Below are 12,916 nucleotides of genomic sequence, written 5' to 3' on the forward strand. Positions count from 1 at the left end.
TACCTGGGGCTCCTGGAGCTCCAGGGGCCCCCACTTGCCAGCTCAGTCTTCTGTGACTGGCCATGTCCCACCCTCCTGGCTGGGTCTGCGTAGACATCCCTGGGCATGCTGCATGGGACAGGCCCTGAATGAAGCCCTGGCATCTGCCCTTTTGAGCTCATTGACAGCCCCCCACTCAGCCTCTGGCCCTCGGGATAGAGGTGGGCTCTGCCCCAGGTCTTGTGGCTCTTGCTGAACAGGAGTCTGGGCAGGTGTAGGCCAGAATGGGTCGTCAGTACCACCGATCCTGGGAGCCCCATCCACCCAGACCTGCCCTGCAGGGCTGCTGCCCCCAGGGCAGCTCCAGGTCTTTCTGCCTATTTGTGTGGATATCTCACAACCAGCTGGCCCAGTCAGGGTCCCACTGTCCTCAGACCTGGGGTCTGTCACCTGCCAGGCGGGGCTCACTAACCAGCCCTGGTCTACGTGCTGACCTCTGTTGTCATCAGAGGCTGTGTGTCTGGCTGAAGCCAGGGCTCAGAGGCCCTCCCAGAGACCTGGGCTCAGCACAGGGCTGTGGCGTCACAATCTGGATACCTTCTGCCCTCGGGAGGACACTGGTGCCTGCCAAGGTGAGGGATGGGTGTTGGAAGCCAACCTCCTTGGGCCCTCTGGATGTGGGTGGAGTGTGGGCCTTGGAGTGTTGGAGGAGGAAGGTCCTGAGGCTGCTCTGAGCAGTGACTGTGGAACCCAGAGTGAGCATGTGCCAGGTGCTTCCTGCCCGAGCCAGCCCTGCCCTGTCCCTGCTGACTGCTTGGCAGCACCCGTGGGGCTCACAGTAGCCCAGGGGCCTGGCTGTTTCCCCTGCTGTGCTGGCCACATGGTGGCTTGCTGGTGCTCATGCATCAGGGGAGGGATGCTTCTTAGATGCCCCAGCTCTTCTGTGTGTAAATAGCTGTGCATCCTGAAGGCAGAGCCATGTGGACAGGAAACCCAGCTGCCCACTCATGTTGTTACTGAGTAATCACTCATCCGTGTCAGAGGCTGTCAGTTTTCACACATCCAGAAAAACCGGTTAGAAGTAGCAGGAAAAGGTGAAAGGACCTGTCACTTCAGGGAGATGACTCACCTCTTGGAATCTGCTGGCTGATGCGGAGTAAAAGAAATGACCCAGATGTCCCATGGAGGGCACCCGGAGCCTCCACCCCCCTGGCAGCTACAGGACAGTGTCCTGTCCCTGGTCAGGCATCATCAGAGACAGAGGTGTGCCCTCCCCATTGGAGACTCAGGCCACAGGCTCTGCCACACTCACTTCTAGAGGGCCAGGCAGGCAGAATGTCAGGACCAGCCTGGGGCGGGGGGGAGGTCTGGCCCCTGTGTGGCTCAGAAGGGAAGTCTTGAGTCGGCAGGCAGAGGAATGCTTTGTGTTTGGATTAGGCTCTATGATTTTACCTGCACCACAAGGGGAAGCCCCGCTGGGTAGCCTGGCGGGGCCTGTGGTTCTGGGAAGGAGGACACCCCAGCCAGAGCGTGGCCCAATGGTCTCAGCCCTGGAGAAGTGTGGGGTATATGCGTGGGGGAACCCTAGAGGTAGCTGGGGAGTGGGCTGCACCTGCTGCCGGTGGCAGGGGCCATGTGCTCGGGCCTCGGTGTCTGACAGCAGTAGGCCTGGAGCTGGGCTGTGCTCGTGGGGCCAGCATACCTGCTGGTGGTGGTGCCCTGCCCCAGCTGCTGGGCTGCTCTGCTGTCCAGGGCAGGTGTGACCCCAGGAAATCCCTGCTCTTGTCTAGGCCTACAGGAATGGCTGTCCCTAACATCATCCTCCTGGTGGCCATGCCTCCCTCCAGGTGGCTCACGGGAATTGAAGCCAGTTGGGGAATCTAAGCTGGTGTTGCTCTGGTGTTTGGGGGGCTGCCCTGGAGGGCCCCCAGACACCCAGCACACCCCCAGCACTGGGTGGGGAGGTTTCTGGTAGGGCCACCCAGAACAGTCCCCACTTGTCACTTTTCCTGGGGCCATAGTGTGGGTGCCCATCACACCCTCTGCTGCTCCTTCCTGGGCCCTGAGGGAGGGTCCCAGGTTGGCTCCTCCAACCTCAGGGATCTGGTCTCTGCACATGGGTGCCCTGTCTCAGCCCCAGCCTTTGGGCTCAGTACCCTGTGGAGAGAGTGAGTCAAAGTGAAGTTTCTAGAAGGGTGCTTTGTGGGGTGGTGGGTGAGAGTCCTGGGTATGCCAGGACGCACCCTGGATGTTGCCAGGTGCCTGGGGCAGGTCTGAAGTTGGCCTTCCTGGCTCTCGACTAGTCCATGCTGGGCAGAGCTGCTCCTCCTAGCTGGCCTCAGGTGTGCAGATAGGTGCTTCGTGGGACGGTGGCCCAGGAAGTCGGCTGATACCCCCTTTGTTTATGGGCAGAGTGTCCTATGCCCAGAGCCACCTCGTGGGCTTTGTGGCTTTGTGGCCTTTGGGACAGCAGGGTAGACAGGGAGAGAGTAGCCATAGATATTCAGAGAGACTGGCAGGAGGGGTGAACCATGTTCAACCTCACAACTCTGCAAAGAAGAGAACTGGGCTCAAGCACCAGCCAAAACAGTGTGGCTGGGGTGTGGCCCTCTGTGCCGCTGTGTGCACTGGTGTGTGCTGACCTGTGGCAGCTGGCAGGGGTCCTTCTCCTGGATTTCACTGAGCCTGGGGTGGTGCAGTGCACTGGACAGAAGCCCCTCCTGTGTGAGCCTGTCAGTGCCAGCCCACTGCCATGGCACCTCCTCATAGGGGCAGGATACTGGCTGGGCACAAATCACGAGCCACTTGAACAGGAACAAACTTTATTTCTGAACTCTACCAGCACACTCCACACATGCTCCCCGGGAACTCTCCCGAACGCCACGCGGCTTCTCCAGGAACTACCAACTGGAAATCCCCCCTCCGGCACTTCCCCAACCAATGTGAACTCTCCAGGAATCCCCGCGAGAACTCCAAAGTAGTGTGAGAATGCAAAAGTAGGAGGCCTAGGCATACAGTAGAGGTCTAATATACAATTGAATCAATCCAGCATCATCTTAATGGCTTGCCTCTCAACCAATACTATTGGCAAAATGCCAGGGGCCATTCAGACTCGGCTGTGGCTCTCAGCATCTCCCCCCTTCTTTTAAATTAAACAACAAGCAATGTGGCTTAGGGACCGTGCCTGTCTTAGGTTGTCCAATACTACATATGGTCCTTACCTGTCATCGGATGAGCTGACCTCAAGGCGTCAGCCTCCTGTCTTAGGTTGGTACCACTGCAATTGGATCTTACCTATCACTGACTACCGGTCCAGCATACAGCCATATTTGTGGATAGGCCTATGCATCAGTGGGGGGGGAGTGAGGTTCTTTGCCTCACCTCTGTTGGCCCCCAAATTTTAGACCATCACTAGCAGAAGGGAGGAGGATGCAAAATACCATGACACCAAGCCAAATGACGGCTCTTTTTGGAAAAATTGTACCACCGATGACACCATCTGCAAAGATACGCCAGCACTACCACAATTTGCTGCACCAACAGATACTTCACAATGCATACAAGTGATACATAGTCCAGGCAAGTTCTGCAAGCAGTTCAAAGCAGAGGAATCCATCAATATGTCCATTTCCTCCCAAAGTAAATCGACTCCTTGAATAAGCATTACTTGTTGAGTTATTACTCATTGATGCATCAGTTTATACAGTTTACTGTGATAGCTATCGAAGAAGCTGTAGTTTGGTTTTCTTTGTCTTCACCAGCACTGGGATGAAGATAGGAATTCTGGCAATGATGGCTAAAAAAAAAAAAATTATGTAACATTGCAGCAGCAGGCTCTAAGAAAACAATTTTCTGAACAATTTACATTATCCTGAACAGAATTATTAAATATAATGAAAAGGAAAGGTGAAGGTAAACAAACAGATCTGTTAACCTCCTTTTTTGTTCACATATTAAAACAATCCTCAACAGCTGTTTACCCAATTTAAATTAAACCATTTAAATCACGTGAATAATAGAAGTATTTGGATCCATTTTTTCTTTTTTTTTTTTTTAAAGAGAGAGAGAGGAGAGAGAGAGAGAGAGAGAGAATTTTTATGATTTATTTTCTAGTTCTCGGCGGACACAACATCTTTGTTGGTATGTGGTGCTGAGGATCGAACCCTGGGCCGCACGCATGCCAGGCGAGCGCGCTACCGCTTGAGCCACAGCCCCAGCCCCTGGATCCATTTTTTCATGAGCACTCCTCATATATGATATATGGACATATGCACATACAGACATACAACACAAAACAGAAGTGTGCACACATAACACAATACATACAACACATAACATAATAGTAAAAGCCCTGTAGCTTTTCACAGGTGAAATCTCCATTGCAATGTTTAAAAAATTCACAGTCAAAAAATAGAACTGATCAGAAAAACATTAACCTAGATCGTATGAGCTCAAAAAACAAAATAAAACTTTATGATATGGGAAAAGGCAATAATAAAACAGATATTGAAAAAAGCATCCTGGTTACCACCTGGGTTTGACTCTTATTTGGATATCCCATCCTTTTTCATGTAACTTGCATATGGATCTGAAGGTATTCCCACAAGCAAGCCTCAAGGTTTTTTACATTTGAAATAGGCCTTAATGCTGTTCATTATTCATTAGCCTCCAGGTGTGGGAGAACCACTGTCGCAGATGTAAGAATAGCCAAGCTGGAGCTCTGGGTATCAGCTGTTATGGATTTGAGTCAAATCATCTTCTTTTTGGTCTGTAGAAATTGCTTTGGTTAGTCTCTCTGGAATCCAAATTGGCTGCTGTTCTCCCTGTGGAAACACACAAACAGAACCCCGACTCCAGACAATCACTGGATCAGGACCTTTCCATTATTCTGTTAAAATATCCTTCCAAAGTACCTTAGGCTTATGTCCATATTTGGACACATATGTCTTTCCACAGCACTAAGCCCCGAAGAATCCAAATTTAAAAAGTTTAGAGTAAAAAGGGTTATTTTAAGTTTATCTTTGGGGGATATATACCACTTTCCTATTCCCTCTTTTTGCTTTAATAAGTACATTTTAATAGTTTGATGAGCTCTTTCAACTATGCCTTGTCCCTGTGGATTGTATGGGATTCCTGTTATATGAGTAGTGCCAAATAATGAGCAAAATTGTTTAAAAGAGGTAGAGGTATAACCAGGACCATTATCTGTTTTTAACTGTTTAGGAACGCCCACAGTGGCAAAATTTTGTAAGCAATGAGCTATATAATAGCTTTAGTTTTTTCTCCGGCATGAAGGGAGCCCATCAAAAATCCGGAAGAAGTATCAACTGTAACATGCAAATATTTTAATTTTCCAAATTCTGGCAAGTGTGTGACATCCATCTGCCAAATATGGTTAGGTATTAGTCCTCTAGGATTGACTCCAAGATTAACTTGTGGTAAAAAGGTCACACAATTTTGACATTGTTTTATTATTTGTCTAGCTTGTTCCTTAGTTATTTTAAAACGCTTTTGTAAAGTATTAGCATTGACATGGAACCTTTTATGAAAATTTGTAGCTTCTTCTAGTGTAGAGAAAATATGTATGTCATGTGTAGATTTATCTGATAAATCATTGCCCAAACTAAGGGCTCCAGGCAATCCTATATGTGCTCAGTTATGTCCTATAAAGAATGGATCTTTTCTGTCCCAGATTAGACTTTGTATAGTGGGGAAAACAAAGAGAAAACAGTAGAGGAAGGAGAAATCCTACCAGCATCTTCAAGGGATACTATAGCATTAACTATATACTGATAACTATCGGAAAATAAATTAAATACAGAATCTTTAAACATCACAAAAGCTTGTAATACTGCATTAAGCTCTACCTTTTGAGCTGATTGTTTGGGTACTAAAAATGTAAAAGTTTGATCAGGTGTAACTATTGCTTCTGTACCATTATTTGACCCATCAGTGAATATATTTGGAGCATTCAGGATAGGTGTTTTTCTTGTCATTTTTGGAAAAACTACAGGATGAAAAGACCAAAAATACAACAAAGGATTAGATGGTAAGTGATTATCAAATGAAACATTAGATTTACACATGATTATTGTCCAAGTATTTAATTCATTAGTTAACTCATCAATTTGATCCATAGTATATGGAGTAATAATTTTATTGGGAGAAATTCCAAACACTCCCTTTGCTGCTTTTATTCCTTTGAGTATTAATTGTCCTACAGCCTCAGGATACCTAGTAAGAATAGTGTTAGGAGAATAAGATAAATGTATCCACAATAATGGACCTTCTTGCCAAAATACTCCTGTAGGAATATTTTTTTGTTGGTATTACAATAAATAATAAAGGCAAACTTATATCAATTCTATCCAAATGCATATTTTCCATATATGTTTCAATGATTTTTAATGCCTTTCTTGCTTCAGGCGTTAACATTCAGGGTGAATTTGGATCTGATGGACCTTTTAGGATATCAAATAAAGGTCCCAATTCTCCTGTTGGAATACCTAGATAAGGCCTTATCCAATTTATGTCTCCTAATAACTTTTGAAAGTCGTTAAGTGATTGAGTTGATCTACTTGTATTTGAATTTTTGGTGGACAGACCATGGTTGAGGATAATAGAACTCCTAAATAATTAATTGGAAAATTTAATTGTACTTTATCTATTGCTATCTCTAGATTATAATTTTTTAATAAGTTTGTAAGTGTGGCATAACAGTCCAGCAATGTGTTTTTATCTTTGTGTGCTAATAATACATCATCCATATAGTGAAATATTTGTAGTTCAGGATTTTGATTTCTAAGTGGCAGGATTGCTTTGTTAACATAAATTTGACACATAGTTGGGCTGTTAGCCATCCCTTGAGGGAGTACTTTCTTTCTTTTTTTTTTTTTTAAGAGAGAGTGAGAGAGGGGAGAGAGAGAGAGAGAGAAATTTTAATATTTTATTTTTTAGTTCTTGGCGGACACATCTTTGTTGGTATGTGGTGCTGGGGATCGAACCCGGGCCGCACGCATGCCAGACGAGCGCGCTACCGCCTGAGCCACATCCCCAGCTTGAGGGAGTACTTTCCATTCATATCTCTGATCAGGACCTTCATGATTCAGTGCAGGGATAGTAAATGCAAAACGAGGACTATCCTCAGGATGAATTGGAATTGAAAAAAACAATCTTTAATATCTATAGCTAAAACATACTAAGTTTTTGGCAAAGCAGACAATTGAGGAATCCCTGATTGAGCAGGTCCCATAATGACCATTTCATTATTAATGGCTCTTAAATCTTGTAATAATCTCCATTTACAAGATTTCTTTTTAATGACAAAAATGGGAGTATTATGGGGAGATACGGAAGGTTGTATATGTCCCTCCACTAATTGTTGTTTGACCAGGTCATGGGCTGCTTGTATCTTTTCTTTAGTCAGGGGGCACTGAGGAACCTATACTGGTCTTTCTGATTTCCAAGTAATTTTTATTGTCTCAGTGGCCCTTTCTGAAAATCCAACCCATGTCTGTCTGTTCCTTGATCTATTTGTATTGGTGCTGCTATACCTTGATCTTGTTCTCCTAATATTTTTCCTTTCCTAAAAGCTTGTCTAGTCATAATAGTGGGTGCATTTTGGTTGGTGTTATTTGTTAATGTCAAACCTAATTGATCTGGACATCTCGTCCCCATAAATTTACGGGAAGATGACCCAATACATATGGCTGTATAGTTCCTTCACATCCTTCAGGATCCTTCCAATCTAATACCATTGCACTTCTATGGGGATTAGTCGCCACTCCTAGGCCTCGAAGCGTTTGAGTGGCTTGTTGTAATGGCCAATGTTTTGGCCATTCTTGACGAGAGATGATGCTAAGGTCTGCACCTGTGTCCAGTAGCCCATTAAATTCATGTCCTTGAATATTAGTTTTAGCATGGGGCAAGAATCTAAATTTAAAGACAGCATAGCCCAATCTACACCTGTGGAGCCTAATCCCTTGGAACCTCTTTCTACAGCATGACTGGAAAATTTATCATGAAGTCTGGGTATTATTAGTAACTGTGCTATTCTATCTCCTGGTGAAATTACTGATATACCATTTGGAGAACTGGCTATAATTTTTATTTCACCTTCATAATCGGGATCAATTACCCCAGGACTTATCATAAGTCCTTTTAGAGTAGAAGAGCTGCATCCCAATAATAAGCCTTTGGGAAGAGGTCCTTTTACCCCTGTGGGAATGATTTGAACTCCCATCTCTGGAGTTAGTACTGCTCTGGTGGAGGCGCAGATGTCCAACCCTGTGCTCTCTCTCGTTTGTCTGATGAGGGATCTAATTGACAATGTGTCCTGGGCACTACCCTGATGAGGTTGCTGGGTTCCTCCAGTGCTCCATATATTTGTGGTCTTGGGCCCCGGAGCATTGGGCTCCCCTGTTCATTTTTTGGCAATGGAGCCCAATACCTTTCTCCACAATATCGTGGATAAATACCTGGTCCTTGTTCATTTTTTGATAATGGAGTACCCTCTATGGTGGTTTGAGAACGGCATTCATTAGTCCAATGTCTCCCTCTATGACATCGTGGGCAAACACCCAGTATTCTACTCCTTTGATACCTAGTTTTGTTAAACCCTCCTCCTAAGGGGCAATTCCTTTTAAAATGTCCTGTTTGTTCACAATTGTAGCATGTTCTTGGCCTGGCATCTAAAGCCTGTTGTACTGCAGCTGCCAAGACTTGCCCTTGTTCATTAATGTCTCTACATAATTTAATATATGTGATTAAATCTTCATGTTTCCATGGTCTAATGACTTCTCTGCACCAATGATTCACTTGCTCATAAGCCAGTTGTTTTATTAATGGCACTGCTTGCTCTGTATTCCCCAAAACTCTGGTAGCTGTTTGAATAAGCCTATCTACAAATTCAGCATAAGGTTCATTAGCTCCTTGTATTACCTTAGATAATTGACCTTGTAAACCTCCATGTCCTTGTAAAGTCTTCCATGGCCTAACTGCATCTATAGCAATTTGTGCATATATAGCAGGATTACATCTAATTTGTTGCTGCGGATCCTCATAAGGTCCCTTTCCTAACAACATATCTAGATTTCTCTGAGGATAACTGGCTGCTGCATATCGCCTTGCCGTGTCCGTGCAAATTTCCTCATTGGCAACCTTCTATAACAAATATTGTCCTCCATTTAGCACAGCTTTACACATGCTAGCCCAGTCTGCTGGCGTCATGTTCGAGTTGGTAATGGATTCGACCATGCTTACAGTGAAGGGTGCTTGGGGACCACAGGTTGTTACAGCCTCCTTTAACTGCTTCACTGTTTTGAAATCTAAAACATGGTGAATTCGCTGCCCTCCTACTTGTTCAAGTACAGGGCATGCTAATCTTTGAGGTCCTGTCTCAGGATCCCATCTATCAACTACAGGGGTTGATGGGCCACTCAGCTGTCTCCATAGATGGAGCTGTTGGTTGAATTATGCCCTCTGGTGATAGAACGGTGTTAGCAGCAGCCTCCTGTTGTAGCTTTCCCCCTGATAGCTGTTTCTCCTCTAAGCTTTCTTCCTTTAAATTTTCTTCCTCTGACTAGCTCGAGATACCTTCTCTTTTGCTTGATCTAACATGTTTTCTACCATAGTCTGGACCTTAACAATTTACTTAACACTCTTTCAGTTTGTTTTTTGCTAATTTCTGATCTACTATAACACAAAACAAAACCGAAACAGAATGAAACAAAAACGGAACAAAAATCGTTGTATCAATTTTCCTATTTTCTTGACATGTGCATTTGTGGTCTATCTCTATCTCTTCCTCGGGGCGAACATCTTCAAACCTTGAGCCAACCATTTTTCCCAGTTTGCCTGAGAAAGTTCTAGGGATAGGCAGCTTGAAACAAAAACAAAACAAGTCAAAACAAGAACACATTGTTTTTTGAAATGGTCACCCATTCTCTTGCCTTCCCTCAGGGGCGAGCAATTCCACTTACCTCCGAGCTTCAGGACTTCCCCACTCCAGCCGTCAAATGCCGCAGTCTGACTGGGCACAAATCATGAGCCACTTGAGCAGGAACAAAGTTTATTTCTGAACTCTACCAGCACACTCCACACACGCTCCCCAGGAACTCTCCCGAACGCCACGCGGCTTCTCCAGGAACCACCAACTGGAAATCCCCCCTTCCGCACTTCCCCAACCAATGCGAACTCTCCAGGAATCCCCGCGAGAACACCAAAGTAGCAGGCCTAGGCAGACAGTAAAGGTCTAATATACAATTGAATCAATCCAGCATCATCTTAATGGCTCGCCTCTCAACCAATACTATTGGCAAAATGCCAGGGGCCATTCTGACTGGCTGTGGCTCTCAGCAGGATACCTCTCTCTCCTGAACCCTGTTCTGCTCTCTCACCCCTGCCTGGGGTGCCGCCTGGCATGGTGCTGGCCAGCTGGGCTTTGTGGCTTCCCTGGCCTCTCTGCTGCCCCTGCTTGCCCCGAGTCTGCTGGGATGTGCCTGGTCTACCATGGGCCCAGTGCATGGGCAGAGCTACTGTGAGTACAGGCAAGTCCTGGGCACAGGGAACCCTCCCTTGTGAAGCAGTGCGTGGGCCAACAGGCCTGCCCAAGGTACCCAGGGGCAAGGACACATGTGTTGGGCTTTGTAGGCTATGGGCAGGGCCCACTGGCCTTCTTCTGGTCAGCTGGACATCCATTCTTGATCCTCATCTGGGACCTGCCCCAGTGGCACAAAGGTAGCTGGCCAGCGCTTCCTGCTCAGGGCCCAAAAGCTACTCAGAACCTGGGTTGCTGGGGACCCAACCTGGGAAGGAGGTGCCCTGCATGCTGGGCCCTCCAGCCCTATCACTGTAGCCTGGACCACAGAGGGTCTGAGAGGCTGTGGGTGCACATGAGCCTGGGCAGTCTGGGCAGGAGAAGCAGGAACCTGTCTAGAGGTGGAATGTGGGGGCACAGGAAGCACCTGGGGAGAGCAGCCAGTCCAGCCAGCCCTGCTGCTCCTCTGCCTGCTTGTCTGCTAGTCTGCAGCCTCTGTGCTCCGGGACAGCTCTCAGGGCCTGCAGAGTGTTGTGAAAGAGGGTTCTGCACTGACCCATGCTCCTCTCAAGCGTCACTGGCCCCACCCACATGGAATCGAGGGTCAGTGGTCAGGGATGGATGGTGTCCTGTGCACCAACCTCCACAGGCACAGACACCACGCGCAGGCTCAGACTACAGGACCGCCGGACTGCAAGAGGGGCCTGCCTCCATGCCTGGCTTGTACATCTTTGGGGTATTTGTCTTTTTCTCGTTGATCTGCAAGAAACTTTTATCCATGTGGACTTAACTCTTGGGGCCAAATATGCCAAACAGCCCTGTGGTTTGTCGTTCAACTCGGAATGATATTTGTTTCCTGAGGAAAGGAATGAAATTCCATGCCGTGACCCGACAGAGAACCTACAAACAGACACTTGAATTTATTTCTTGCCCCAGCGCCTCTTGTACACCCCAGGATCTCAGGGTCATCTTTGCCTGGTGTAAAGGAAGGTCTCAGAAGAGCGCCTCTGGCATCCGAGCCTGTGCCTCATCTCATCATCCTTGATCTGTCAATTCTCGACCTTTCCACACATCAGGATATTTATGTCCTGTTTATATTTGGATGCAGAATCCCTGGTGGTCCTGGTGGGCCCCCTTTCCATGGGGACAGCTTCCTCCAAGCCCACTCTCCCAGAACATCCTCTGCTCCAGGCCCCACCTGGTGATGGAGGAGAGCAGGTCCAGGGAAGGAGGCCGAAGGTCCAGTTCTTCCTGAGAACAGAAACAGTTAAGCCTTAGGATTGAGGTGAGAGAGGCGTGGCCCACCCCTGAGCTGCAGGTGAGCTTCTTGGGGCTTACATTCATGCTCCTGTACAGCTGCCGGGTCTACCTGGTGCCTGTGCCCCAGGGAGCTATAACCAGCAGGTGCCCAATGCAGGGACCTGGGTCACTTGAACCTACTGATGGTGCTCGAGGCTCTGCGGCCAGCATGCCTCCCTAGGCGGAGCAGCTTGCTGAGGTGAGGCATGGGCCTGTGTAGGAGCGGCCCTCACTCCTTGAACATCCTGAGAAGTGCAGATGAGCTCCTGTTTGTCTCTAAAAGGAAGTCTGTTTGGATCTGGGGGATTGACCTTGGCACATTCCTGAGTTTGGCCATTTGTTTTCATTTCAGACAGAGGAGACCCATCTCTGTCCTTCCTGGGCAAGTCTTTGTATTTTGGGAGCTTGTGGGGTCTGTGCTGCACCCCCAGCAGAGGGGCATTGGGACCCACCTGAGTGTCTGGGCTGATGGCTGGGGGAAGGGGCCATGGGGCTGGGGACCTGGCTTGGTGTGGAGGTCTTTTGTCCCATCCCCAAGCTGGACCCTGAGTTTGAAGGGACAGTCTGGGGCATGAGCCCCTGCCACATGTATGCAGTATAGGGAGCTCAGGGGTCAGGTGCTTGTCCCTGACCTGCTGCAGCAGTAGTGGGGTGTGGCTGGGCTAGGACCTGCTGCTCCTGCTCCAGGGACAGCAGAGCACGGTGCTCTTCAGTGTGGTTCACATTCCCTGCATTTCACTCCTGTGGCTCGTCAGTTGGGGAGTTCCTGCCAAGTGAAGCCCACGTTCTCTGCCTGGTCCTACTGCCTCCTCTGTGGGCCACAGGCCTGGAGGACTCCTGGGATGAGCGCTTGGCACCACCTCACAGAACCCCTCTGGCTCGGGGCTGAGGGAGGGAGGGGCTTCCATTTGGCTCCCTCCTTCTGCCCCGTCCCCAGCCCTCAGACTGCATGTCACATGCACTTTACAGCTCGCGCCTGTGCTCAGGTGCCACAGCTGGGTCTGGTCCCTTCATTGGTGGGAGCCATGCTCAGGTCCTCTGGTTGCCAGGGCTCCCTGAATTAGCTGTCTTTGTAGCCAGGGCACATCTGCATGGACCCTG

The sequence above is a fragment of the Ictidomys tridecemlineatus genome, chromosome 7 (genome assembly GCF_052094955.1).
Source record: "Ictidomys tridecemlineatus isolate mIctTri1 chromosome 7, mIctTri1.hap1, whole genome shotgun sequence".
Lineage (NCBI taxonomy): Eukaryota > Metazoa > Chordata > Mammalia > Rodentia > Sciuridae > Ictidomys > Ictidomys tridecemlineatus.